General features: G+C 54.6%; 1 protein-coding gene, 1 long non-coding RNA gene and 3 other non-coding genes across 5 annotated transcripts in view; all 5 read left to right on the top strand.

Moving 5' to 3' along the window:
* LOC127042431 (zinc finger protein 560-like) overlaps positions 1-27,995 on the top strand; it is an 816,513-nt gene that overhangs the window by 366,897 nt on the left and 421,621 nt on the right. The window lies entirely within an intron of this gene.
* On the top strand, positions 7,395-9,883 carry LOC127042437 (uncharacterized). The gene is made up of 3 exons (XR_007771947.1): positions 7,395-7,775; positions 8,761-8,920; positions 9,636-9,883. It is a non-coding gene; the product is annotated as an uncharacterized LOC127042437 (long non-coding RNA).
* Positions 11,754-11,835, top strand: TRNAS-UGA (transfer RNA serine (anticodon UGA)). The gene has a single exon. It is a non-coding gene; the product is annotated as a tRNA-Ser (tRNA).
* TRNAF-GAA (transfer RNA phenylalanine (anticodon GAA)) lies at positions 12,761-12,833 on the top strand. The gene has a single exon. It is a non-coding gene; the product is annotated as a tRNA-Phe (tRNA).
* On the top strand, positions 15,153-15,224 carry TRNAQ-UUG (transfer RNA glutamine (anticodon UUG)). Its single transcript has one exon. It is a non-coding gene; the product is annotated as a tRNA-Gln (tRNA).

Genomic DNA, 27,995 nt, shown 5'->3' with positions numbered 1-27,995 from the left:
GGCGCTGGCTTCCTTCCCCAGCTCTTGGAGGGGCCTGAGGAGTGGTGGCTCCAGCGGGGGCGGGGAGCTGTCCTCCCTCTCCAGCTTTGCGAGGGCAGTGGGCGTCGGCCGTTGGGGCGGGGGCGGGGCACTGGCTCCCCTCCCCAGCTCTGCCAGGCGACTGAGCAACAGCAGTTCAAGCGGGGGCTGGGTGCTGGGATCCCTCCCAAGCTCTGCGAGGGGACTGAGGAGCGGCCGTTAATGAGGGGGTGGGGCGCTGGGTTCCCTTCCCAGCTCTGCGAGGGGACTGTGGAACGGCCATTCCGGCTGGTGCGGGGGGTTGCCCTCCCTCCCCACCCCTGCCAAGGTACTGGGGAGCTGCCATTCCTGAGGGGGCAGAGCGCTGGGTTCCCTCTACAGGTGTGCGAGGGAACTGGGTAGTGGCCGTTCCTGCTGGGGCAGGGCAGTGCAGTCCCTCCCCAGCACTACCAGGGGACTGGGGAGCGGCCGTTCCTACAGAGTCGAGGCGCTGGGTTCCCTCCCCAGCTCTTCCAGAAGACTGGGGAGCGGCCGTTTCTTGAGGGTCGGGGCACTACCTTCCCTCCCCACCTCTGCGAATGGACTGTGGGGCCACCATTCCAGCAGGGGCGGGGCACTGCTTTCCCTCCCCATCTCTGCGACGGGAATGGCCGTTCCTGCGGGGCTGGTGCGCTGGGTTCCCCTCCCAGCTCTGAGAGGGGACTGGGACGCGGTCTTTCCTGCAGGGGCGGGGCGCTTGGTTCCCTTCCCAGCTCCGCCAGGGGACTGGGGAGTGTCCGTTCGTGCGGGTCGAGGCGCTGGCTTCCTTCCCCAGCTCTGGAAGGTGCCTGGGGAGTAGCGGTTCGAGCGGGGTTGGGGCGTTGCCTTCCCTCCCCAGCTCTGGGAAGGGCCTGCAAAGTGACGGTTCCAGTAAGGGCAGGGCACTGGCTTTCCTCCCCAGCTCTGGGAGGGGCCTAGGGAGTGGCGGTTCGAGTGGGGGCAGGCAGCGAGCTCCTTGCTTTGGTCACAGCCTCAGAGCCAGTGTGATCCCCCTCTCCGATGTGCAGGAGGGCGGGGAGCATCTCTCCCTGCCACTCAGCCCTAGGGAGCTGGTTACAGGTAGCCAGGTATCCTGAGCCCAACAGCCAATCCCCCCTGCCAGCCACGTCATTTGCATTTTCACTGACCATTTCCGTCTTACCCAGTTGGTTCCCTGGATTTGAATTCAAACCCTCTCCGTTACAGGAGCAGGGCCTGGATCCTGTCCCAAAGAGACACAGTCACCCCCCAACAGGGCCTCCCAGCCAATACCCTGGAAAACCCAAACAACCAGCCAGCCAGACCCCTCCTGGGTCTGCATAGGGATCCAGGCCATATGCAGGACAGGGGGCTTCACAATGGGGACCTTCATCCAGGTCCCACAGCTCCTCAGCATCTGCGGATGCACCACCACAGTTTTCTCTGTCCCAGAGTCTTGACACCCCAGGCGTGTTTCCCCACTGACCCTTGGGCAGCCCCCTATGTCTCTCTGCTCCACCATCCCCAGTCCATGGTGCTGCTGCTTCTCCTGCAGCTTTTCCTCAGGCTCTTGTTCTCACAATCCTCTCGCACTCTCAGGCTCTTCTCCCATCCCATACGTCTTCGATCCCCTGATGGGGAACCCGATCGTGAAAACCATCTTCTATTTGGAGACCAGACTCTCGGGGATGTCTGGCTGCTTCTCCAGCTGCTCCCAGATACTTTTGTAGCCCCATCTGGGTCAGGAATCTGCTCTTCAGACGTATCCTTCTCCTCCCACTCACGATTAACTGTACCTTGGTGAACTTTCCCATGCGTAACCCTGTTTGTGTACAGGATCACAATGTCCTTCTCAAGGAGATGGTGATAGGCCATCACCTCACAATTCCCAAGTGGCTCTGGATTGATAGGCCTGTGTGCTCTTGGCTCCCCCATGGTTTCCAGGAAGAACCCCTGGTGTGGCAGCCCCTTCTCGTGGTCACCCCCTCTTTGCCAGGGTCGAGCTGCAGACTCCTCCGCCCTCACATCATAGCAAAGGAGCTTTCTAGAAAGTTGGAAGAAACTATGAAAGAGGGGAAAGACATCATGGCTTGGCGTGTCTCCCCCACAAATCAACAGCTGGAAACACACCTGGATGACAAAACTGATTCATAAATCAGAAGATAATAATAATAATACATTGAAACCAAAGTCCCCAAATGGCTAGTACTGGTTTTTCAGCTGAAGATTTTCAGTTTGGGGAATTTTGTTTTCCCAATCAGACCTTGCCAAGGGAATCAGGGAGAAAATGTTTGAGTTGCCTCCTTCAGAACAGCTTAGCCTAGACACTCTAGCTGTGGGTCACTGTCATGGCCTTGCTGAGAACTGGGGTATTTTAATAATTTGGGGAGGTCTCAGTGTGTTTGGAGGAGATTATGAGGCTGTTACGTTTTGAGATAAAAGCTAAGACATACAGGACTAGAGAATTTTATTTTTAGAAATGTGAGATTTAGACATTTTGTTTAAAGCAAGGGGGTTTCTGAGCAGGCTTTTGTTTGCAGGGGAGATGGTTGTTTAGAAAGGAGGAGTGAAGACTAAACACATCCAATGAAGATGAGATTTGAAGCCATGCGTGCAGAGCACAATGGATTAGCAGTCTATTGACTTAACCACTCAGTCACCTCAGCTGAGATGTCAGGAAATGGACAAGATGAGAAATCTAAGGCCAGCAGAGACAGGGACACTAAGGTGTTTTTAAATACTAAGTGGAAGCAGGGGCTGAATGAGCTCCCCCCTCACACCTAGTGACCAGCTGTGGGAAAGGCTTCAGGAACAGACCGTGTTTGCATAGACACACCTACTCTGCCTAGGTATGCAGCATCATGGGGCTGCTTTCCCAAAATGACCAGTTTTGGCTGGTGGTGGGTTACAAATCACTTTAGGATTGAATGGAATGAAATGTTATTATCCTTCCTGTATGATTGAAGGGCAGCAGAACATACCTAGTCCGTCCTGATGGAGGGGTGGGTGGGTGGATGAGGAATAGCTTTTATTGGACTTTGTAGAAGTGATTGAGGACATCACCCTAAACCAGTGGTCCCCAAGCATTTCACACTGTGCCCTCTTAACCATGGCGGTGGACCCTTGGAAGCCGCAGTCAAGAAGCGAGGCTGGTAGTGGGGCTATTGCTTGCTGGAGAGAGAGGTGCAGACGGGTAAAGGGGTCAAGGCCAAGCTGGAAGCCAGAGCCTCAGGATAAGGGTGGGGTTGGGGAAGAGCTGGGACAGAGTGAGGCTGAATGGTGCTTCCTCCATGGGGGCTGGCCATGAGGTGCCCCCAAGAATGTTCCTCTGTGTCCCCCTAGGAGTCATGCCCCACATTTTGGGAACCACTGAACCCTAGTTGCTAAGCAGGGCTAGTGATGCCAAAGCCCAGGGAAAGGGAGAACAAGTGCAGGGCCCCCAGCACTGGAACCATGTGAAGGGGCTGCAGAAGAGGGGCAGTGGCTGGTGGCACAGGGAGTTAAGGACAAAGGGGGCACAGGAGGGGGCAAGATTAGGGGTGAAGGAGGTGCAAGGGTTGGGCTTGCAGGAGCTAGCAGTAAAGGGGGAGTGGGGATCATTCAGGGGCAATGGGGAAGTGCCAAAGTACAAGTTTTGCCCAGGGCACCATTTCCCCTAATGCTGGTCTGAGCAAACAATTGGAAATGACCCTTCAGTGAGACCAGAACCATAGTGTAGAAAAGCCCCTTTGTTAAGTGGTTGTGGCTGAGTGCTTAGGGAGCTGGGTTAAAAAACAACAGGCATCTCTCTGTGGAGGTTTGATTCTTGCCTGCTAGGCAAGGTTGGTGTGTGGTGTCTGCATGGCTGTATTTTCAGTGTCTGATAACCCATGGTGCCACAGCGAGCCAAGTCTAGACACATTCAGAGGCTCTTTGCCAGGGTTTCTCAAACTTCCTTTCACTACAACCCCCTTCTGCTGAAAAACATCTTACTACATGGCCCTGGAAAGAGGGACCAAGCCCCTCCACACTGAGCAGAGGCAGAGGAGACAAAGCCTGAGCCCTGACCCAGTTGGGGGAGGGAGAAAAGCAGAGCTTGAGGGATTCAGCCCTGGGTGGTGGGACTCAGACTTTTGGCTTCAGCCCCAGGCACCAACAAGTCTAATGCCAGCCCTGGCAACCCCATTAAACAGGGTCACATCTCACATTGGGGTCCTGACATAGTTTGAGAATCACTGCTCTATGCTCAGGGGAGGGAGTTTTCCTGTGGATGTAGTTGATTCACTTCCCCAAGAGGTGGCAGCTATGTCAGTGGGAGAAGCTATATCGGTGGGTGTGCAAGCTGTGGTGTTTACCACATTTAAGAAGTTTAATAAAACTCCATTTTTAAAACCATCTGTGGTCTGGGAATGGTGAAGGAGGGTTTGTCCTTAAAAGACCTGGAGATCACGATTCCATGCCCCTGTTGTCATGGGGATATAGCTCAGTGGTAGAGAGTTTGTTTGCAGCTCATGTGGTCCTCACTTCAAACCCCAGTGTTCTTCTATAACTTTCTTTCTTTTTTTTAAAAAAAAGGAAAACATTTTCATTTCCATTCTCCATTATGTTCAGGAACTCCACTATATGGGGGGCTTGATATGAATGTAAACATTCAAAATTTCACTGTCCAAATGCATAAAAACCTAGCGAAGCTGTCCATCAGCTGAAATCAGTTCCAATCCTCTTAGTGTCTAGTTTATGTTTTCATCAATTAAATAAAGGTATCATATGAATGTGCATTTGCAGATCCCTCTTCTCCAGGAGCTATGTTGTGCAGAAGAACAAGAACCACATCCAGTTGGGGTTCAGGATTCTGATGAGCAAAGAGCCAACAAATGTTCTGAGGGCTGGAGAAAAATGCCTTCTAGTGAGCTATTGAACGAGCTCAACCTATTTAGCTTATCAAAAGAAGATTGAAAGGTGACTTCATTGAAGTGTTGAAGGGCCTTAATGGAGAGAAAAGATTGGGTATGAAAGGGCTCTTTAGTCTAGCCGAGAAAGTCATAACAAGACCCAATGGCTGGAACGTGAAAAGAGACAAATTCATATTACAAATAAGCCACAAATATGCAACAGCGAGGATGATTCACCACAGGAACAAGCTACCAAGGAAAGTGGTGGATTTGCCATCTCCTGATGTCATTTAATGAAAAGTAGATGCCTTTGTGCAATGTGTTTGCCCCAATAGTAGCTATTCTGTCATACAGGAGACCCGCGCTATGCAGGGGGTCAGATTAGATGCTCTAATGGTCTCTTCTGGCCATAAAGTTGACTAATTTCTGAAAAACTGAGTGTAGTGCTGGGAGAAGCGTCTGATGTATTACTGTCTAGCCGGCTTGCTTCCTAGAACGAATGCTCCTTGAGTGGGGTGATCCACAGGGAGTAGCTCAAACCTCCAAAGTGCCTGGCCAGGGGCAGGACATTATCACAGCAAGGGAGGGGTGTGGCAGTGACATCACAAAGGCCTTTTGCAGGACCTCACACTATTGGTCAAAGGTGGTGGGGAGGTGGTGACCTCACAGAAAGATGCAACATCAGCCAGGTAGGACAGGGGCGAAGGGCCGGGGAAACCTCAGAGACCTCTGCGGCTTTGCTTCAGCAAGTCTCCTTCTCCAGGTCTCTCTTTGAGGACTGAGAGAGTATTCAGGTTCATGGACGTGAGCGCCAGGAGGAACCTCTTTTGAGTTTTCTCCTTCCCTTTTTGTGATTTTACTAGAAAACAGATGTCCCTGTTTAGAAGGTAAGAGCCTCCTCGAGGTTTGAAACCTGTTCAGTCTGATCTCTCTGTTGATAGTTGAAATCTAGGCATGGAAAATACACGTTTAAGGATGCAGAATTTTATTCTGCACCTGGGATTTTGTCCTTTAGAATCACTGGGACATTAGGGTTTGTCCTTTTTGTTTCACCTTTTCCTCCATCCATCCCTCCCTCCTTTCTCTTTGTCTCTTTCTTCTTTTGTCCTTTCACCTGTTCCCCTCCCAACACCAGGAGCGGTGTGTGTGTGTGTGTGTGTGTGTTGCGGGGGAGTGCTCCGCAGCACACACTGTGGGAGGTCCACCCAGAAATGTGGAGCTGAAATAGTGCTCGGGCAGTGATCCCCACTGGTGACTTGGGCCATCCTTTGGGCTCTCTGGTGAAAACCCTCGGCCTCCTGTTCTCAGTCTCTACCCTGATTGGCTGAGCAGGGGGTTATTGACAGGGAGGAGACTCAGGTCCTTGTTGCTCTCTTTGAAGACCAAGGAAATAAGTCAGAACCAGTTATATGTTTGATGAATTCTGCTGCTTCAGTGCATTAATAGTCTCTGAATAGTTCATGATTCTCTCTAACATTGCAGTTCTCCTACAATACTTGCTGAATAATTACTGTGCAGTGTTGGTCTGCAGCTCATTTGAGAACACTTTACTAAAGTCAGTCAATGTTTGAAATTCAAGATCTGATGGTTAGTTTGAAAATCAGGGCTCTTGGGTCCTATTCCCAACTCTGCCACTGGCTGGCTGTGTGACCTAAGACAAGTCAATTCTCCTTTCTCAGCCTTAGCTTCTCCCTCTTTCAAGTACGGATAATAACGATCCGCTTCTACCTACCTCTCGGTGGGTGGAGGATGGGGATCCATTGGAGAGTGTCACTAGGGGTAGTGCACAATATGAGGTGTCCTATTACCTTTGCTCAGAGCAAATTATGACATAATAGACTAGCTGAAATAGTCTCTTTTATTTGTATTTTTTTTATTTTGAAATTGTTAAGAGCAGCAACTACTTAGCTCAGAGTGAAGCATCTTATCTCATGTTTGTAATCTAAGTGTCTCCTCTTTGTGTGCAATGAGGCAATTTAACACACTCTGACAAACAGGAGATGCTTTTGTTTTGCAACAAAATATTTTTGCAAAGAACTTTCATCCCATTTATTTTGATTTCGAGAAAGAAAGTGGTTTAGTCTGAATGGAATTTTCTGATAGAAATGGTTTCAATTAAATTTCTCCACCATCTCAATTCCTGAGCTCTATCCCTGCCTCTGGGGAATGGAGGTTTCCTGGTTGTTAGAACAGGAGTCAGGACCGGTGGCTTCTCTTTCTGGCTCTGCCACCGCCTTGCTGTGTAGGCCCTTGGGTAGGTCACTTCCCTTCTCTGGACCTCAGGCTCCTCCCCATCTGTCCAATGGGAACAGGGACAGTTCTCGAACTCTGGGCAGTCCTTAGCCTGGGTGATATAAGGGGCGTTCAAACCCTCTGTGAAGGAGAAAGGGGAGTTTCCCGGTGTTTAGCACCAAGGAATTCTGAAGTTTGCTAAAATGTCTAGTCTGTGGAAACAAGAAATGGTTGGGGCAAAACTTTTTAACCACTGCCTTTTTAAAGCCCATTCATGGATGTGTGTCCCTATCTCTCAGGTACCTGGGGTTCTTTGCCAGGAGGAGAGAAGAGGTTCCTGCCTCTGTTTTTGTGGCCTTAACAAACCAGGTGTTGTGCTCCAGTTCTCGTCTGAGATCCCTGAAGAAGAACATCTTCCCACCCTTCAACAAGACAGGACCTATCTTTAAAAGGGAACAAAGAGAACTCTGAGACTTACTAGCTCGCCTCACTTCCATAGCTGGAGAGATACTGGAGTACATTCTTAAACTATCAGTTTGTCAGCAGCACCAACAGGATAGTTTGGTTCTTAGGACTAGTGAGCATGGATTTGTCAAGAACAAATCATTCCAAACCAATCCTCTTTCCTTCTTCGGCAGGGTTCCGGGCCTAGTGAAGGTGGGTAGACAGTAGATGGGATCTAGCTTGGTGTTACTAAGGCTTTTGACACAGTCCCGTAGGACAGTCTCACAAGCAAACCAGGGAAATGTGGTCTAGATGCAATCAGTGTGATGTGGGTGCAGAGCTGGTTGAAAGCCCAGACTCCAAGAGCCCTTCTCCATATCTGGCTGTCCAACAGAGAGGATGTACCTGTTGGGTCTGGCAGGGATCAGTCCGGGGTCTGGTACTATTCAATATTTTCATTACTGATTTGGAAAATGGAGTGGAGAGCATGCTTCTAAAATTTGCAAATGACACCAAGCACTTTGGATCACAGGACTGGAATTCAAAATGCCCTTAACAAACTGGAGAATTGGTCTTCTTGAGCCAAACTCCATGGCTGGGCCCCTCTCTCTAGACTGGGATGAAGTGAAACCCCAGAGCCAAACACTCCTCCTCCTGGGCAGTGCGCTCCGTCCTTGAATGGTCAGATGCTGATTAGCACTGTCAGAGCAGCTTTGTCTGGGAGATTCCCAGCACTTTTCAATAGCGGGAAAGTATGAAATCCCATCAATGGAACTCAGGAGTCCTGACTCCCAGTCCCCTGGTCCAGTGTCTCCAGCGGAGCACACTCCCTCTCATAGGCAGGGGGAGCGGCCATGAGGGCCTGCTTGTAATTGCCAGCTGTGGGAGGGAGTGTGCAGCAGTGGTTAGCAAAGGGGCCTGGAAAGAAGGACTGCTGGGTCCCATCTATACTTCTGACACTTGGTGTGACCCTGAGTCAGTAGCTTCCCCTCCCCAGGTTTGTTTCTCATCAGTAGGGTTGGGGTTGCAGTTCTGACAGCCCAGGGGGGTTGGGAGGCTCCAGGAAGGTGTGTAAAGTGCTGGGATTTCAGGATCCTGGAGGCGCTGTCACCCCTGCACTAGGGTGATGTTCTGCACCCCCTGCTGCTGGCCAAGTTTCTCCTTTCCCTGGCAATAAGACAGACTCTTGTTTTCACAGCCAGCTGATCGCCCAGTGTCATCACCCTGCCTGCTGGCTGGGCAGGGTAACTCCTCAGGTCACCACCCTCCTCTCCAGCCTGTCTTGGGCTTGGAGAGTGAGGAGAAGGGCGAGGGATGACATTGAACATCCTCCATCCATCGCTTCATCACCAGAGCAAGTGAGTGGCATTAGGGCTCCATGGTGGCATCCCCTGTCTGTCTGGGGAGAGGCAGAAAGAGGGGGAGAGAATCTCTCCCAAAGGACATTAGTTTTGCAAACAGCCCCCAGAAGCCCCTCACTCTCAGACTGGGGAGGGGCTTCTCCAGAGCCGTCTCCAGCGTGTTTGGCAAGGTCCCAGCAATGGGGCTCCCAGCCCTTCCCTTGTGGGAGACTGTTCCCCAGGCTGAGAGTCTCTGAGCTGGGCCGGACCCGGGGAGCTGCTGAGCATGGAAATCAATGGGAAACGAAGGGGCCCTGGCCTTGCTATGTCTAGGGACTTTGAAGTGGGGAATGGTTTCCCAGGAGAACTCCTGAGTTCTGTTCCTTCTCTAGCCTGGGTGGGGAATGGGTGGGAGGAAGTGTGAGTGTGTCCTGGGCTGGCAGGAGGGAGCTGCTTGTCCAAAGTGACCAGTGGTCTTTGTGACTGACCCCAGTGCTCGAAAAGGACGAGACTCCCCGGTTCTTGCAGCCCCAGGGATGACGAGGGGGAAGGTTGAGGGGGAGCAGATCATGCAATGAACTCCTGCCAGTGTGTGTAGCTTGCACTCCCTGCTCCCCCGTGGGGGGAGGAGGAGCTGCTCTGGCTGGGGCAGGGATGGGGAGAGACCAAACAAGTTGGTTAGTGAGAGGCTGCCTTGACCCCAGACTCACATCTGCTCCCCGCTCGGTTCCAGGATGGCCAGGCTCCTGAGGATGTTCAGGAAGAAGGCTCTGCAGGCGGCCCCAGAGCCTGTGGAAAGCAGCTGCCATCTTCCCCAGGAGCCGAGCGGCCCAACCCTCCCCAATGGCGGGGAAGGAGCTCGCGGCCGGGCCAGGAGGTGGAAGTGCCCAGCCTTCTGGAAGAGGAAACCTGCTCCCGGTGCAGGCGCCGAGGTGGGAGAGGCACCGTCAAGGCCAAAATGGAGCTGGGCCAGGATGCAGCTGGGCAAGCAGGACCCAGCCCTGGTGCAGAACCGGGCAGGGTGGTTCCGAGGCTTGTTGTGTGGGCAGCAGCAGCCCCAGGAGCCCAGCCCCGATTTCCAGCAGGAGGCATCGCCCTGCCCGGTCAGTGGGGACCTTCCAGCCTTCCCAGGGCAGGAGGTGGAGGATCCCTCTCCCAGCCCCAGCAGCTCAGCCCGCTTCCTGTGGGACAACAGCAGCACCTGGAACTTGGACAGCAGCGAGGCCGACAGACGCTTCTGCTTTATTCCAGGTGAGGAGCCTGGCTGGGCTCGGAGGGGTAAGGAAGGGGCTGTGAACACTCCGGGCCCAGGCCCTCGAGCAGTGCTATGGGGGTGGGTCCCCAGCTCAGGTGTCTGGCCTGAGCCACTGAACCCCACTGACACCAGATGCTGCCACTTTATTCCTTGATGCCCCATTGGGTTGGGGGGGAGTGTGGGAGGCACCTCCCAGGGAGTCCAGGATTGTGGGTGGAGGGGTCTCTTTGCTATGGACTCCTGAAGGACTTGGGGGCTGATGACACTGAGGCTACTTGGAATCAAATACATTTGAGATACAAGTACATAGCCCATATTCATAACTTCAAATACAAAAATGGAACGCACAGCCAGCAAAATTATAACCAGCAAATCATAACCTTGTCATAGACACCTCACACGACAACCTTTGCACAATATTTGCTGCACATATATAACAGTGGTGGCAACAATGATCCCTACGGTCCCAGTTCATATTAATAACGTCACAGAAGGCTATAGAGAAGTGGGAGAGAGGTGTCTTCCAGCCGGCGTGTCTCATCCATTTCCCCCTTGCCGCTTGGGCCGAGGTGGGAAGGGAGCGAAACATCCCCGGCTGAAGATTTTGTGCTCGACCTTGAAGATTAAGCCCAACCCCCCGGCATGGCTAGGTCAGGGTTGTCCTGGGCTCTGGGGGCAGAGGGCTGAGCTGGGAGAAGGGGCAGATGAGGGGATTTTGTCTCTGATAGATAAGGGCTTTGTCAGGAGAAAGCTGTAGGTCACATGCTGGGGGTGTCAGTGAGATTTGAGCTGGGGTAGCAGCAGCAGGGAAGCAGTGTGTGTGTGTGGGGGGGGGGATTCACTTGGTAAAAATGAAACTCCCAAGCCGCTCCCTTTGCTGGAGCAAAAGCCTCTCATTTATCTCCTCAACTCCCTTCCATGAAAATCTCCACCTCTCCCCTGGTGCTGAGAGACCCTCTTTACTCCCATGGAGATTTGTAATTGTTCTAACTCTTCCTTTGCCTTGTCCAAATTGTTTTCCCAGAAAAATGATCAAGGACATTTCAAATGAGAAAAACAAACGAAACCAGAGAAACTCCCACCACACACAGTTTGGGTCTGAATTTTTCTACTGAAATTTGGAGATAATAAAACTCCTTCCTCTGTTGGCCAGAAACCAAAGCTAGACCTCCCCTGCTGTAGCTGTGACTTCTGCTACCAAACCACCAATGCGCTGTCTCCTCTTGTGAGACATTTCTCTGCACAATACTGCTGCTAATCCAGTTATTGACTCCAGGAAACATTTTCCTTAGCCTGGTTCCGTGTGTCACTGGTTTCTATAGCAAAGGTCAGTCCCTAGCCCTGTGGTCCGGACATCCTCATTCGCATCAGGCTTCAAGTTGAGAATAATTTCCTATTCCCGCTCTGTGGGAGGGGAGACTTTTAAACGCGCTCTCTGTGCGACTGCACATGGCTAAGCAAAGAGAACAAACCCAAATCCCCCCTGTGCTTTGGGAGCCAGGTTTGCGGTGGGAATTCTGTAGTTCAGATGACTTCACACCTGGTCATTGTGATTCTTTACCAGTTTCTCTGGCATTGGGGCACTTTTACATTTCAGCTGTGATGGCTGAGTGGTTAAGGTGTCGGAATTGAAATCCAATAGGGTTTCTTTGTGCAGGTTCAAATCCTGCTCACAGCGAGGCCTGTGTTTTAGCCAGTATCTTATCCGAGCAATTCCCTGTGTACAACCCCCTGAGACACTCTCAAGTCTCTCCCCACCCCAAGTAAATCCTCTTCTGCTCCTTTCATAGAGATGCCTGGGACACCACCTCCCCCTGTGTCCCTGAGGTGTCAGGCAAACTCTCAGTGCCTGTAGCCTCTGCCACTCACCTAGTGCCCCATAGATCAGCCATAACCCTGGTTCTGCTCCTCTCTCTAGTGTGTGAAAGGAGCCAAGTCAGTGACTCCATGGGATTTGCCCCGGACCCCTCTAGGGCCGGCCCTGAAGGGAAGCACTGACTATCACAGTGACAATACAACTGACCAGCATTGCGGGGGAGGCTGAGGGAGATCCGCACTCATCAGGTCTCTTCTCTCCCCCAAGGTGAGCCAGACACTGCTCTCTCCTGACTCTCACTCTAGCAGCTGGACACTAAGGAGCCATTTCCCCACAGCAAGTGCATTGAGTGCCCCTGTGGTGCTGGGGGGGGGCCTGGCGCTGCTGCTGGCTCTGGGGCTGGCAGAGGGGTTGATGTCTGCACAGACTCTCAGCTGCCAGGCCGGAGGGGACACTTGAGACCTTACCAGACTGTCTCATTGAAGACGGGGGGTTGAAAGACCTATACAGACGCTCTCCAGAGCACGGAGCAACATCCGCCCATGCAGCCAGGCAATGAGCATTTCTCACAGCCTGGAGCCAAGGGTGAGGTGGCAGCTACTGTTCCAGCTCCTGGGGGACAGGCCCTGTCAGCTAACAGACACTTCTTACTCACCACAGCTAAGGGCGCCGGGTTCCTCCAGTGGGGGTGTGAAGCAGCCATTCTTTTCCTGTCCTTTTTGTGTGCGACTGCTGACAAAAACATCCCAGATAGAGAAGCAACAGGCCAAAATACTGTCATGCAACTGCCAAAGTAGCTCAGTTGGGAGAGCGTTAGACTGAAGATCTAAAGGTCCCTGGTTCAATCCTGGGCTTTGGCAGGCCCTGTCATTATGCTTTGTGCAGAGATGGCTTGCCCTCTGGGAGCACAGCAGTGCCTCCACCCAAGGTGAATTCCTGACCTTGGGATCTGCAGTAGGAAAACACAGAAGGGGCTTACTTGCCCCTAGTTGGCCCATCTGACCTTTAATGATGAGAGCTGTCTTTCCCAACATGGTGGGAAGAAAGTGAGGCAGGGCAGCCTCAGGAATGGTGCCAGAGGGCTGCTAAGCAGGGGTTGGGGATGAAAACTCTTCTGTGCAGCTGAGCAAGAGCAGTACCAAGGAAGGGGCATCTGTAAAAGTGACCCCACACACCTCTCCTCCTCTGGGCAGCTGGTGCTGACAGCTCCAAGGGAAGGCTTAAAAGCCACAGAGCAACTGAGGGCAGGACCATATCTAGGTGTGGCCTTCAGACAGGCACAAAAACACCCAGCCAGGCTGCTCCCTGCCATGCCAAACACCCACTGAAGGTCACCAGCATGCAGAGCGGCTGCTGATGCTCTGTAGCCAACATCAGAAGATAGTAGGAAAGCAGGGCCCAGGGCCAGCCCCCATGGTGGGGCCTCTGACTGGTCCCACTCAAGGTATTCACTTTTGCTGTGGGCCAGGAGATTTTACCCCAAGAGGCTTTTCCCAAGCTGGCAAGAAGCAGAGAAACACCCAGGCTCCCAAGACGCTATGTAGCAAGTACCCTCCAGCACAGGGACAGGTGCACACGCTAGCCCAGGCTGCCGCCCACTTTCTTTGGTAAGTCAGGAAGGGCAAAGGCTAGACTGGAAGCACCTGGGGCTCCTGCCGCAGCCTTTGTGACACCCAACCCCCAACTCCTTCCCAGGCTCTAGCTGAAGCCAGAGCATTGGCCTGAGCAGCCAAGAAGAGGTTCCAGCCCTGAAGGGAGCAGGACGTTCAGCACAATAGTAAAACTGCAGAAACACAACCACCTAGAGACTCAAACCCTCAATCTTCTGATCCACACTCAGACGCCTTATCCGTTAGGCCACATGGTAACATAAGAAAAGACCCTCCAAGCACTTCTTTGGAAAAGGCAGACACTGTGTTTCTCAGGTCATCTACTGAGGGGGGCTGAGACTCTCTGGGCACAAGAAGTCGAGTTCCCAGCAACACGTGAGACTTAATTCTATGGAGCCAGGTGCAGGGCTTTGGAAGGGAGGCTCAGGCATGGGGGATTGGGGTGCAGCGGATGGACCGGCTGTCTAGGTGTGGAGATTTAGTCACACTGAGGCACAGAAGGGAGGAGGAGGAGTAATCCTGCTGACAGTCAGCGGCTGTGCAGAAAAAGAGGAGGGGTTCTGGGGACATTTTTTGCCTCTCTTTTGCCTATCTGCTCGCTCTTGGGGTGAACAGGGAAGATGATCTCAACTAGCTCAGTTGGTAGCACATCAAGCTCTTAATCTGAGGATCCAGGGTTCAAGCCCCTGTCTGGGCACCCAGTTTTAAATTGCCATGTGTGCCAGGAGCCAATTGATTCCTGGTGCTTCTCCACCAGCCACATGCAGATTCCTAGAATCCATGGCCATTTCCTGGAAAGGTTCCTTTCCTCAGGAATCAGGAGAGAGGCAACATCCACATTACCAGAGGACTTCCTGCAGGCATGCTGCTGAAGGCAGCCTGACTGCCACCCTCACAGTGACTGGCAGGCCGTTCCCTGCAGCTTGCCGTCCCAGGCATGCACTTGCTGCGCTGGTGCCTGGAGCTGTCCCTGTCCCTGACCCAGGGCAGAGGACATTGGAAGCTGAACATCCAGAGCTTGCAAGATAAAGGAGCAGGGGGGTGAGGCCTGGCGGTGTTGGCAGAACAGGAAAGCATCAGAGGGTTCTATGGCAACCAGAGGGATTGACGGAAGTCGGTGAGGGAGGAGTTGGCGGCTTTGTTCCAGCGGTCAGGCAAACACCGCAATATCAAAGAAACCAATGGTGCCAAGTCCTGCAGTGTTGCCTGTGGGATTTCCACAAAAGCATCCAGGCTGGGGAGCCAGTGATCCTGTGACTGTACAACCGGATCAAGTGACAGCTGCCCGAGTTCCATGAGATGAGGCTGCAGCTGGCCGATATGAGCGGGAGCACCGAGTGAAGGGAGGGGCGTCCTCCCCTGACATTTTTGCAGCCTGCAGGGAATGGAGACCAAGCAGGGGGATGTGGGGACTCAGGGCAGGACCCGCGGATCCCATAGTGCAGGACAACAGTCGCTGGAGGAGGAGAGAGAGTCCTGCGAGAGGAAGCCGCTGGTGGGAAGCAATAAGTGCAGAGTGCAAACCAGTCAGCCGAGAGACCCAGGGGTCTAGAAAACAAAATGGGAGCAGGTTCCATGGTGTAATGGGCAGCACTCAGGACTTTGAATCCTGGAATCTGAGTTCAAATCTCAGTGGGACCTCCTGCAGATATTGTAGTTTGCTGCAAAGTCTTGGAGCTCAATGTGTATAGTTACTTTCTACCTGGGTAAACTTCAGCAAGGTTTTTTTCTCCTCCTCATGGGTCACTGATGCCCACTGGAGATAGGTCTTTGGTCCAGCTGGCCGCTATAGGGTGGGGTCCTAGAACTTAACAGTCTGGCTAGAGATTCCTGCGGGTTGACCTGATGGTTTGGTTTCTTGCTGCTTCATCTGATGTCCACAACTTTGGTCCCTGTAGCTGCAGCTCTTCCTCTTGCCCACATGGCATTTAAAGGAAGGAGTGCCAGGGCCAGGCTTCCCAGGCTGGAGCCCAGCACACCTCTCCTCCTCTGGGCACCTAGAGCAGAGGCGGTTGGCGCTGACAGCTCCAAGGGAAGGCTTAAAAGCCACACAACAACCGAGGACAGGGCAAGAGGAGGGCAGGACCATGCCTATGTGTGGCCTTCAGACAGGCACAAAAACACTCAGCCAGCCTGCTCCCTGCCATGCCAAACACCCACTGAAGGCCACCCACAGACCAGCATGCGAGGCAGCTGCTGATGCTCTGTGGCCGTTATCGAAGAGGGTAGGAAAGCAGGGCCAGCCCCCCTGGTGGGGCCTCTTACCATTCCCACTCAAGGTGCTCACTTTTGCCATGGGGCAGGAGATTTTACCCCAAGAGGCTTTTCTCCAGCTGGCGAGAAGCAGAGAAACACCCAGGCTCCATGTAGCAAACCACCTCAAACACAGAGACTGGCGCACATTTGGAAGAGGGAAACTGCTCTACACACTAGCCCTGGGCAGCCGCCCATTTTCTTTGGCAAGTCAGGAAGGGCAAAGGCTACACTGGAAGCACCTGGGGCTCCTGCCCCAGCCTTTGTGATGCCCATTCCCCTCAACTCCTTCCCAGGGCTCTAGCTGAAGCCAGAGCATTGGCCTGAGCAGCCAAGAAGAGGTTTCAGCCCTGAAGGGAGCAGGACTTTTAGCCCAAAGGTAAAGCTGCACAAGCACAACCACGAAGGGACTCAAACTCTCAATCCCCTGATCCGAAATCAGATGCCTTATCCATTAGGCCACGGGGTCACATAAAAAAAGGCACTCCAGGCACTTCTTTGGAAAAGGCAAACACTGATGCATCCAACGAAGTGGGGATTCACCCATGAAAGCTCATGCTCCAATATGTCTGTTAGTCTATAAAGTGCCACACGACTCTTTGCTGCTTTTGCAGACGCTGTGTTTCTCAGGTCAGCTACTGAGGGGGGCCGAGACTCTCTGAGCACAAGAAGTCGAGTTCCCAGTGAGATGTGAGACTTAATTCTCTGGAGCCGGGTGCAGGGCTTTGGCAGGGAGGCTCAGGCATGGGGGACTGTGGTGCAGCAGATGCACCAGCTGTCTAGCTGCGGAGATTTAATCTTACTGAGGAGGAGGAGGAGGAATCCTGCTGATAGGCAGTGTCCAGGACCGGTGCAACCACTAGGCGAACTAGTCAGCTGCCTAGGGTGCCAAGTGGTTGGGGGAACCAAAAGCCACACTCAGATGAGGCAGTGGAGAGGAGGTAAGCTGGGGAGGGGGCTTGGGGGCGTGCGGGGAGAGGGCTTCCCGCAGCAAGTAACAAGGGCGGGGGCGTGCAGAGGAACCGCTTCCTGTCCCAGCTCACCTCTGCTCTGTTTTCTCCCCTGAGCACGCCGCCCACGCTCTAATTCTCCTCCCCTCCTATGCTTGTCGCACTAAACAGCTGATTGGCACCGCAAGCCTGGGAGGCAGGAGAAGTGGAGCAGTGCCGGCGTGCTCAGGGGAGAAGGCAGAGCAGTGGGGAGCTGGGGCTGGGAGATGCTGCAGGAGGGGCTGCCTGGCTCTTCCCCATGGCCCCTGCCCCTGCTCCGCCCCAGTCCCGCCCTCCTGCCCCTGCACTCACTGCATGGTAAGTAGAGTGACCCAGCCCCAGCCTGGTCCACTCCCCTGGTTCCCAGCCATGCCGCCAGCAAGTGCTGTGGGGTGGTTCCCCCCTCCCCCCAAACTTGGGAGCCATGGGAGTTCTATGGCCCTGGGTCTCTCATCCCTCCATCCCTCCCCTGCCCCCAATATCCCTCCTGGGCTCTGTGGGGCTGGGTCTCTCTCTCTGCCCCTGTGCTCCCCCCTGCACAGCATGTCCTGGGAGAGACTCAGTTTCCCTGGACCAACATTTCACCACTCCACACATGTCTCTTCTGTTCCCCACCTCCCTCCACCCCACCTCATTTTCCCTGCACTCCAGGCTGGGTCTCTGCCAACCTCCTCTCCTCTCCTCCTGACCCCAATATCTCCTGCCCCTATGGGTCTATGGGGCTGGGTCTCTCCCTCCCTTCATCCCCTCCCCCAATATCTCCCTGCCCCTATGGGTCTATAAGGCTGGGTCTCTCCGTCCCCCATTCTCCCCTCATCCCCTCCCCCAATATCTCCCTGCCCCAGGCTGTGACGTGCTATGATGTGTGCTGGGGCTGTGACGTGCTGGGGCCAGGGCTGGGTTTTTGCCACCCCAAGCGACGGGGGAAAAAAAACAACCCACGATCGCAATCGGCGGCTGCTCCATTGCGCTGCCTTATTCTTCGGTGGCAATTTGGTGGCAGCTCCTTCCCTCCGAGAGGGACCGAGCGACCTGCTGCCGAATTGCTGCCAAAGAGCCCGACGTGCCGCCCCTTCCCCTTGGCCGCCCCAAGCACCTGCTTGCTGAGCTGGTGCCTGGAGCCGGCCTGGCTGGGGCTGTGACGTGCTGTGACCTGCTCACTCCCCAAGGGCAACTCACTCCCTTGAAACCAGCAGGACAGAAGGTGTCACGTGTTCGTGGGCGGGGTTATGCAGATGAGCAGTGTCTGGCGGCAGTACTGGGAGCAGCGAGATGAACCGAAGGAGCCGGGCAGAGAGAATTCTCTGTGTGTGGACAGAATCCGGTGTGGGGAGTTCGTGTGGGGAGTGCCTGCACCGGAGTCACTTCGGGGCAGTGATTGCCACTGAGCTACGTAGTGACAAAAAGTGTGTGAATGGGGTGTGGTGCCTGGCTGGGAGCAGCTTGTGGTGATAAGAAAAGGGGTGGGAGCAAGAGGTCCTGTCCTAGCAGGGGGTGTATAGCCTGAGAGGGTGTTTTGTGGGTGCAAGTAGGTTTGGGGGCTTTTTGCAATGACAAGGGGTGTCTGCAGCTAGAACCCTCCTAACCCCACTAGTTTTCTCTGTGTTGGGGGGGGCAGATTCTGTGATGTCACATTCCCTGGGGGAGGAGTTTGAATCATAACTCCAGAGTGGGAGAACAACTCCCCCGACTCCTGCTCAGTCTCCACTAGGGGGCTGGGCTGGGCTCTCGAGGGAGGGAAGCACAGGGAAAAACAGTCTCCCCTATGGAACCCAGGAGTCCTGGATCCCAGTCCCCCTGCTCTAGACCCCTTCCACTTCCAGAGCCAAGGATAGAACCCAGGGGTCCTGGTGTCCAGCCCCTCCCTGCTCTGACCACTAAACCCCACTGCCCTCCCAGGGTGGTGCAGGGGTCACTGGGTCTGTGTCCCAGCTCTGCTAAGGGCCTTGATTGATTTTCCCAAAGTGCTTCCTTCTGAATCTAGCCGACGAAGTGGGAATTCACGCACGAAAGCTCATGCTCCAATACGTCTGTTGGTCTATAAGGTGCCACAGGACTCTTTGCTGCTTTTAAAGATCCAGCACATCTGCCCTCTCTCCCCGGTCACTGCCCACCCTCGTGTGGGGGCACCAGCACTGTGCCGAGTAGTGATGGACAATTGTCCAAGCTGGCCCAGGGGAGACGTGTGTGTCCCTGCTGCCTTCTGCTGAGCCCTGCTCTGTGTGTGTGTGCATCTGTGACACTGTATCAGTGTGTTGCTAGGCTAACCAGTAGGAAATGGCTTTGCAGGATTTTGTATTCTGCAGCAAGTGACACACACACACACACACAAAGGGACTCACACAATCCCAAGAATACTCACATACAACACACCCAGAGGGACATTTTAGTCCAACCCCCAGAGAGAGAAACATTCACACCCCCAGCCACACTCACAATAACCCCCCACACACACCATAACATTCACAGTTGTGCTCAGAGACACAACTGCACGCAGTTCACTCCCACTGCTCCAAATACAAGGACCTCCTGCCCCACACAGCATGTGCCAAGGCCTGTTGAACTCACTGCCACGAGACAGCTACCAATGAGAATGACCCCCTCGTGCTGGATCATCTGCTTGGCCCCCCACTCCCTCTCGGGGCACGCTGTGCGGCATGGCTGGGGATTGTGCAATAGCAGGCTGGGGCCGGGTCACTCCACTTCCTGCAGGAAGTAGCCAACCCCCTGTCACCCACAGAGGCCTGGGACCAGCCCCCCTCTGCTTCCCCACACACAGGCCTGGGGCCTCAGCCTGCTCTGCTCCCCTGGCTCCCAAGTTTGGGGAGAGAGGGGAACTGCCCCACAGCACTCGCTGGCAGCATGGCTGGGAGCCAGAGGAGTGGACCATGCAGTGAGTACAGGGGCGGAGGGGCGGGGGGGCAGGGCTGGGGCGGAGCAGGGGCGGGGGCCATGGCAAAGAGCCAGGCAGCCCCCCCTGCAGCAGCTCCCCAACCCAGCTCACCTCCCCCTGCCTTCTCTTCTGAGCACGCTGGTGCCGCTCCACTTCTCCTCCCCTCCCAGACTTGCGGTGCTAATCAGCTGTTTAGTGCGGCAAGCCTGGGAGGGGAGGAGAATTAGAGCGGGGGCAGCGTGCTCAGGGGAGAAGACGGAGCAGAGGTGAGCTGGGACAGGGAGCAGTTCCCCTGCATGCCCCCACCCCCATTACTTGCTGCGGGCAGCCCTCTCCCCACACAACCCCCAGCTAACCTCCACTCCTACCCTGCCTCTTCCCCCAAGACCCCTCCTCCCGCTCACTGCTCTCGGCCCCCTCCCCACCCTCACTCACTCTTACGGTCATTACAAAGTGGCAAGGCAGAGCCCTCCCATTTTTAAAAGTCCTGGGGTGTTGTTCGCCCCTGTTCAGGCACCCCTGGGTCCCAGCACTTCACACAGCTCTCCCTGATTTCAGCTGTTAGTGAGGGAGCCTCACTGCTAGCGCAGACTGGGCAGTTTGTTGGATGAGAGACGCTGTCCCAAAGCAGGACGAATGCTCAGACCTGGTGATCAGTGATTTCAGATCTGTTGGTCTGCAGCAAGACTCTACAGTGAGTCTCAGTCAGCTCTGTTATTACACAGGGACGAACAAAAGGGTCAAATGGTGCCTGGAAGCCTTAAGAAGAATCCACCCCACCAAGTACAACACTTGTTGATACCAGCTCCTAACCCCACTGAGAATGTTTTGGGGTCACTCCTTGCCTTTATCAACCTAGGGGACTGAGAGACTAGGAATTAACAGGTGCTCCAGTGGCACAATTGATTAGCACACAGTACTTATAGGGCAGTGCTGAGGTTGTGAGTGCAAACCTCCCCTGGATCACTGGTTTTCATTAGCCAAATGGCTTCACCCCCTCATTTGGCCCTATGGAATGTAGAATTCTAGCCCTGGGGACATTGAAGCAACGTAAGAATCAAAAATACTCCTTCACTTATTACCTCTTCTCCAGAGTGCAGGTCAGAATCTACAATCCTTTCTCCCCCACCAGCCCCTGTGCCAGGATCCCTCAAGCAGAGCCTGGAGTCCTGCCCATCCTTGACCCCTGAGCCTGGAGGGAGAGGAGCAAGGAGCCATTGTTAGAGGGCTTTCCCTTCCCCTGCCCGCTTCCCTGGCTCTTGTCACACAGACAGCAAGCAGCAAAAGACCAGAAGTCCGAAGCGCAGACAGAAGGATGTTTACTGGGGTTAGTTTCCAAGCAAGCAGATTCCAAAGCCCTTCACACCAGTCAGGCTGATCTCTATACACGGACAGAGTCCGTTCCCCAGTGTTCCCTACCCAGCTCTGACACCACAGAGCGTTTACCCCACATCCCTACAGACGATTCTTTCCTGGGTGTCCGGCTGGTGAGTCTTGCCCACATGCTCAGGGTTTAGCTGATCACCATATTTGGGGTCAGGAAGGAATTTTCCTCCAGGGCAGATTGGCAGAGACCCTGGGGGGTTTTCACCTTTCTCTGCAGCGTCGGGCACGGGTCACTTGCTGGAGGATTCTCTGCACCTTGAAGTCTTTAAACAATGAGTTGAGGACTTCAGTAGCTCAGACATAGGTCAGGGGTTTGTTACAGGAGTGGGTGGGTGAGAGTCTGTGGCCTGCGTTGTGCAGGAGGTCGGACTAGACGATCATAATGGTCCCTTCTGACCTTAAAGTCTATGAGTCTATGAGCTCTGACACTGCAGAGTGTTTACCTCACGTCCCCCTTCCCAGCTCCGACACTCCAGAGCCTTGCCTGTGTCCCTGTTCCCCGTTCCCTATTCCCATCCCCCCGTTAGCAAGCATGATTCCAATTTCCCCGCCCACTGCCTGTTTGACCCCAGTTTATACGGTAATATTCTCAGCGAGACGTTAACCAATCATTTTACTGAAATGTAATTAACCAATTCTAACCTATTGTAACAGAATTCTCTAACCAATTACATCCCACTCCCCTAATTAACTTACAGCCAGTAAAATTAATTCTGCAGCAGACAGAAAGAATTAGAGGACCAGACAGATTGACAACAGAAAAGCGGGGGCCATAAAGATAAACTCTACAGAAATGACGGTTTCACAACCACAACCATTGAGAAGAGATTTCTTGCCAGACCGGATGCTCCCTTAAGATCTGTTTCTTTATCTGGTGGTGATGGACACTATTGGGACAGGATCATCTTCCTAACAGCCCAACCCCACCTTAGTTCAGTGTGACGGGTTTGGGAGGTGAGGATGTGACCGTTCACTTCCCAGTGTATGGCTGCCCCTGCTGCTTAGCCAAAGGCCTTAGCCTACTGTCAAGGTTTTTTCCCCACTCTGAACTTTAGGGTACAGATGTGGGGGACCTGCATGGACCCTTCTAAGCTTAATTACTAGCTTAGATATGGTAACACTGCCACCATCCAGAAGTTAGTGTCTGGATCACTCCCTGTCCCCCCAAAACATTCCCCTCCCTGGGCAGCCTTGAGAGGCGTCACCAATTCCCTGGTGAACACAGATCCAAACCCCTTGGATCTTAAAACAAGGAGAAATTAACCATCCCCACTCCTTTTCCCCTACCAATCCCTGGTGAGTCCAGACCCAATCCCCTTGGATCTTAAAACAAGGAAAAATCAATCAGGTTCTTAAAAGAAAAAACTTTTAATTAAACAAAGAAAGATAAAAATCATCTCTGTAAAATCAGGATGGAAAATACTTTTCAGATTTATATAGCCCAGAGGAAACCCCTCTAGCCTTAGGTTCAAAGTTACAGCAAGCAGAGGTAAAATCCTCTCAGCAAACAAGGATTATTTACAAGTTGAGAAAACAAAAATAAGACTAACATGCCTTGCCTGGCTAATTACTTACAAGTTTGAAACATGAGAGACTGATTCAGAAAGATTTGGAGAGCCTGGATGGACGTCTGGTCCCTCTTAGTCCCAAGAGCGAACAACCCCCAAAACAAAGAGCACAAACAAAGACTTCCCTCCACCAAGATTTGAAAGTATCTGTCCCCCATTGATCCTCTGGGCAGGTGTCAGCCAGCTTTATGGAGCTTCTTAACCCTTTACAGGTAAAAGAGACATTAACCCTTAACTATCTGTTTATGACACCTACAAACAAGGGCTCAGACTCTCCTAGGGAGAGAAGGCCCAGACAGGCAGACTGGGACTTTGGTTCTTTGTTTTATACCCCTGTCACTAGCTGAGTGATAAAAATACACCTAAGTTCTTAAAGTCTAGGCCTGTACAAGCAGCCTGAATAGCTCTATTCTAACAGCCATCGGTCCCTGTGGAAAAATCTATTCAGGGTTGTCCCTAGACATTTTGGTGCCCTACACAACACCCCGTCCCCCAGTCCGAGCTGGCAGAGCGGAGCAGGCTGGGGCAGGTCACTCCATTTCCCGCCACCCGGTAATTGCAGGGCAGGCCAGACCCCACACTCACGGGGCAGTGGGAAGTGGAGTGATCCAGCCCCAGCCTGCTGCACTCTGCTCCCAGCCTTGGAACTTGGGCGGTGGGGGGAAACGCCCCCAGCACTCACCAGCACCGCAGCAGGGAGCTGGTGGAGCAGAGCAGGCTGGGGCCAGGTCGTTTCACTTCCCGGCGCCCGGTGAGTGCAGGATGAGACTGATCCCTCCTGCAGTCCACCGGGATGCAGCTAAGGGGAAGGGGAGGAGTGTGGGGGGGAATGGAGTGGAGCAGAGGTGGGGAGAGGCAGCATGGGGGCAGAGCAGGAGTGGGGGCTTTGGGGAAGAGGCGGAGCAGGGGCAGCTTTCCTGGCCGTCTCAGCCAGCCGGGGGATCGGGCTGGCCGCCGGAGCAGTACGCAGCTGCGTATGGCACCAGGAAAAATGGGGCAACTTGGTGTCTCCACATCCTTTCACCAGGCAATGTCCCTGTAGTGTGTGCTGTCTTCATAGGTCCTTTCAAAGTCTTTCTCACCCTCCTGTTTTGAGTCTCCTGTGTCCCTGCTTTCAAGCACAGACTAACTCTGGCTGTTCAGGAGAGGGGAGGACCATGCCTATGTGTGGCCAGCAGACAGCGACAAAGACCCCTAGCCAGCCTGCTCCCTGCCATGCCAAACACCCACTGAAGGCTACCCGCAGATCAGCAGGCGAGGCGGCTGCTGATGCTCTGTGGCCAACATCAGAAGAAGGTAGGAAAGCAGGGCCAGCCCCCCGGTGTGGCCTCTGTCTGTTCCCACTCACAGTGCTCACTTTTGCAGTGGGGCAGGAGATTTTACCCCAAAAGGCTTTTCCCCAGCTGGCGAGAAGCAGAGAAACACCCAGGCTCCCAAGGTGCTATTTACCAAGCCCCCTCAAGTACAGGGACAGGCGCATATTTGGAAGAGGGAAACTGCTCTACACGCCAGCCCAGGCAGCTGCCCAGTTTCTTTGGCAAGTCAGGAACAGCAAAGGCTAGACTGGAAGTACTTGGGGCTCATGTCCCAGCCTTTGGGATGTCCAACACCTGACTCCTTCCCGGGGCTCTAGCTGAAGCCAGAGCATTGGCCTGAGCGACCAAGAGATTCCAGCCCTGAAGGAAGCAGGACTTTCAGCACAATAGTAAAACTGCACAAGCACAACCATGAAGGGACTCAAACTCTCAATCACCTGATCCAAAATCAGATGCTTTATCCATTAGGCCACGTGGTGACATAAGAAAAACCTCTCCAAGTACTTCTTTAGAGAAGACGGACACTGTGTTTCTCAGACTTAGGTCATCTACTGACAGGGACCAAGACTCTCTGGGCACAAGAAGTCGAGTTCCCAGTGAGATGTGAGACTTAATTCTATGGAACCAGGTGCAGGACTTTGGCAGGGAGGCTCAGGCATGGGGGATTGAGGTGCAGCAGATGGACCGGCTGTCTAGGTGCAGAGATTTAGTCGCACCGAGGCACAGGAGGGAGGAGAAGGAGGAATCCTGCTGATGGTCAGTGGCTGTGCAGAAAAAAGGGTGTTGATTCCCCCATCCTAAATGGGCTGGTTGGCTTGACCCTTCTCCCCTCTGCAGAGCATGGTGGGGACTGCAGCTCACCCCTTGTGGGGCAGGAGGGCACAGGTGCAGGGCGCTGGGCTCTGATGCACCTGGAAGTCAGATCCATTGGGGTGGGGTGGGGTGGGGTGGGGCAGGGCAGGGCAGGGCAAGGCAGGGCAGGGCCTGTGGTTTACGTTCTGCCTTGCCTGGTGCTGGGCCATTGCACAATCCCCAGCCATGCCGCACAGCGCACCGCAAGAGGCAGGGGGGCAAGCAGATGATCCAGCACCAGGGGGGAGAGGAAATGTGGTTGGGGAGAGGAAAGGCCTTGGGTTGCACTGAGGGAGTGCAGATCAGGGGTGACACCTCAGAAACCTGCAGCAAAGGGATGGACAGGTGGGCTGCGTGGATAGAAATGGCAGCGAACCTAAAAGGGGAGTGGGGTCTAATGGTCAGAGCAGGTGGGGGTTGGGCTCTATCCCTGGCTCTGGGAGCAGAGGTGGGTCTAGAGGTGAGAGCAGGGGGACTGGGAGCCAGGACTCCTGGGTTCCATAGTGGCGGCTGTTTTTTCCTGTGTCTCCCTCCCTAGAGGTCCCAGCCCAGCCCCCTAGTGGAATCTGACTGGGGGAGGGGGTTGCCCTGCCACTCCAGATTCGTGATTCGAACCCCTCTCCCCACGGGCTCTGACATCACAGAATGTCCCCCCAAGTCAGAAAATAGGAGCCCCTCCCCGCATGCAGAGGAAGCTAATGAGATTCTAGGGGGTCTCTGGCAGAGGTGACAGAACCCACCAGACACCCACTCATGGTTGCAAGGAGAACCTCCTGCACAGCCCCCTGCTATGAGGGACCGGGGGCGCCCAGCCAGGGTCAGGAGGTGTGCTCCCCCTGAGCCCCTCCCCCGTTACTCCAGGATCTGAGCATCTTCCTAATTCGCAGGGTAATTCTCCTCCCAGGCTCGTGCGAGGGTGGGAAGCGCCACCAGCCCCATTTCCCAGACGGGAGAACTGAGGCCCAGAGAGGCTGAGTGATGTGCCCAAGGATACCCAGGAAGTCTGTGGCAGAGCAAAGCATGTTTCTGCCTCCTCACTCCCAGGTCTGGCCTGCTCCTGGGTCACTGGATGGTTCCGGGGGGGGCGCCTCGGGACAAGGGGCAGTGCAAGGGGGGGCCTCAGGGGAAGGGGCAGTGCAGGAGCGGGGTCCCAGGAGAAGGAGCAGTGGGAGGGCAGGGTCTCAGGGGAATGTGAGGGGGAGGGTCCCAGGTGAATGGGTAGTGTAAGGGTGGGGTCTCAGGTGAATGGGTGGTGCAGGGGCGGGGTCCCAGGAGAAGGAGCAATAGGAGGGCAGGGTCTCAGGGGAATGCGAGGGCAGGGTCTCAGGTGAATGAGTGGTGCAGGGGCAGGGTCCCAGGAGAAGGAGCAGTGGGAGGGCGGGGTCTCGGGGCAATGTGAGGGCGGGGTCTCAGGTGAATGGGTGGTGTAGGGGGGTCTCTGGGCAATGTGAGGGCGGGGTCTCAGGTGAATGTGTGGTGCAGGGGGGTCTCGGGGCAATGTGAGGGCAGGGTCTCAGGTGAATGGGTGGTGCAGGGGCGGGGTCCCAGGAGAAGGAGCAGTGGGAGGGCAGGGTCTCAGGGGAATGTGAGGGCAGGGTTCCAGGTGAATGGGTGGTGCAGGGGCAGGGTCCCAGGAGAAGGAGCAGTGGGAGAGCGGGGTCTCAGGGGAATGTGAGGGCAGGGTCCCAGGTGAATGGGTGGTGTAAGTGTGGGGTCTCAGGTGAATGGGTGGTGCAGGAGCAGGGTCCTAGGAGAAGGAGCAGTGGGAGGGCAGGGTCTCAGAGGAATGTGAGGGCAGGGTCCGAGGTGAATGGGTGGTGTAAGGGCGGCGTCTCAGGTGAATGGGCGGTGCAGGGGCAGGGAATCGGGAGAATGGGCAGTGTGGCATTGGGGACTTCGGGGAGGAGGCAGTGTGAGGGCAGGGTCTCGGGGCAAAGGGGAAGGGTGTAGACGGGGTCTCAGGCAAAGGGGTGATGTAGGGATGTCGATTCAGGGGAATGGGTGGTGAAGGGGCGGGGACTAGAGGGAAGGGGCCGGGGGGGGCTGGGACTGGGGGAGGGGCAGTGCAGGGGCGGGGTCTCGGGGGAAGGGGCGATGCAGAGATGGGGGTTAGGGGAAGGGGCAGGGCCTCGGGGGAAGGGACGATGCAGAGATGGGGGTTAGGGGAAGGGGCAGGGCCTCGGGGGAAGGGACGATGCAGAGATGGGGGTTAGGGGAAGGGGCAGGGCCTCGGGAGTAGGGACGATGCAGAGATGGGGGTTAGGGGAAGGGGCGGGGCCTCGGGGGAAGGGACGATGCAGAGATGGGGGTTAGGGGAAGGGGCAGGACCTCGGGGGAAGGGACGATGGAGAGATGGGGGTTAGGCGAAGGGGCAGGGCCTTGGGGGAAGGGAGGATGCAGAGATGGGGGTTAGGGGAAGGGGCAGGGCCTCGGGGGAAGGGAGGATGCAGAGATGCGGGTTAGGGGAAGGGGCAGGACCTCGGGGGAAGGGACGATGTGGGGGAAGGGATTAGAGGGAACAGGTGGTGCAGGGGCAGGATTTTAGGACAACGTGAGCACAGGGTCTCGGGTGAATGGGTGGTGTAGGGGCGGGATCTCAGGGGGAAGGGGCGGTGCAGGGGCAGGGTCTTGGGGCAATGTGAGCACAGGGCCTCGGGTGAATGGGTGGTGCAGGGGCAGGGTCTCAGGGCAATGTGAGGGCGGGGTCCTGGGTGAATGGGTGGTGTAGGGGCAGGGTCTCAGGGGGAAGGGGCAGTGCAGGGTTAGGCTCTCGGGGGGAAAGGGAAGCTCAAGGGCAGTGTCAGGGACTCTACCCCAGACGGCAAAGTTCGGTTGTCTGACCGCGAGAGAGACAGGCAACACCAGCAAGGTCCGATCAAAAGCTCTTTATTGACAAGTGCACGCATCAATAGAGAGCAGCTCGTCTCCAGAGAGAACCAGCCTGCTCTTTACATCTTAGTATAAGCCTATATAGACAGTTCCGTTGCGTCATAAATTATTCACTGGAGTAACCCACCCCCTTCTTCTAACAACTAGAAACTAGACACCTTTAGTATACATGCATTCTTAAAGTTAGAAATGTAGGAGAGTTAAAAACAAACAAAGAACAAAACCAGGGAGTGAAAACAAGGAGGCTGGGAAACTAGGACTCTTAT

This window comes from Gopherus flavomarginatus, unplaced genomic scaffold, assembly GCF_025201925.1.
Source record: "Gopherus flavomarginatus isolate rGopFla2 unplaced genomic scaffold, rGopFla2.mat.asm mat_scaffold_43_arrow_ctg1, whole genome shotgun sequence".
In the NCBI taxonomy this organism is placed as follows: domain Eukaryota; kingdom Metazoa; phylum Chordata; order Testudines; family Testudinidae; genus Gopherus; species Gopherus flavomarginatus.
Note: the sequence above shows the minus strand (reverse complement) of the source record. Positions and strands in the feature narration are given on the sequence as shown.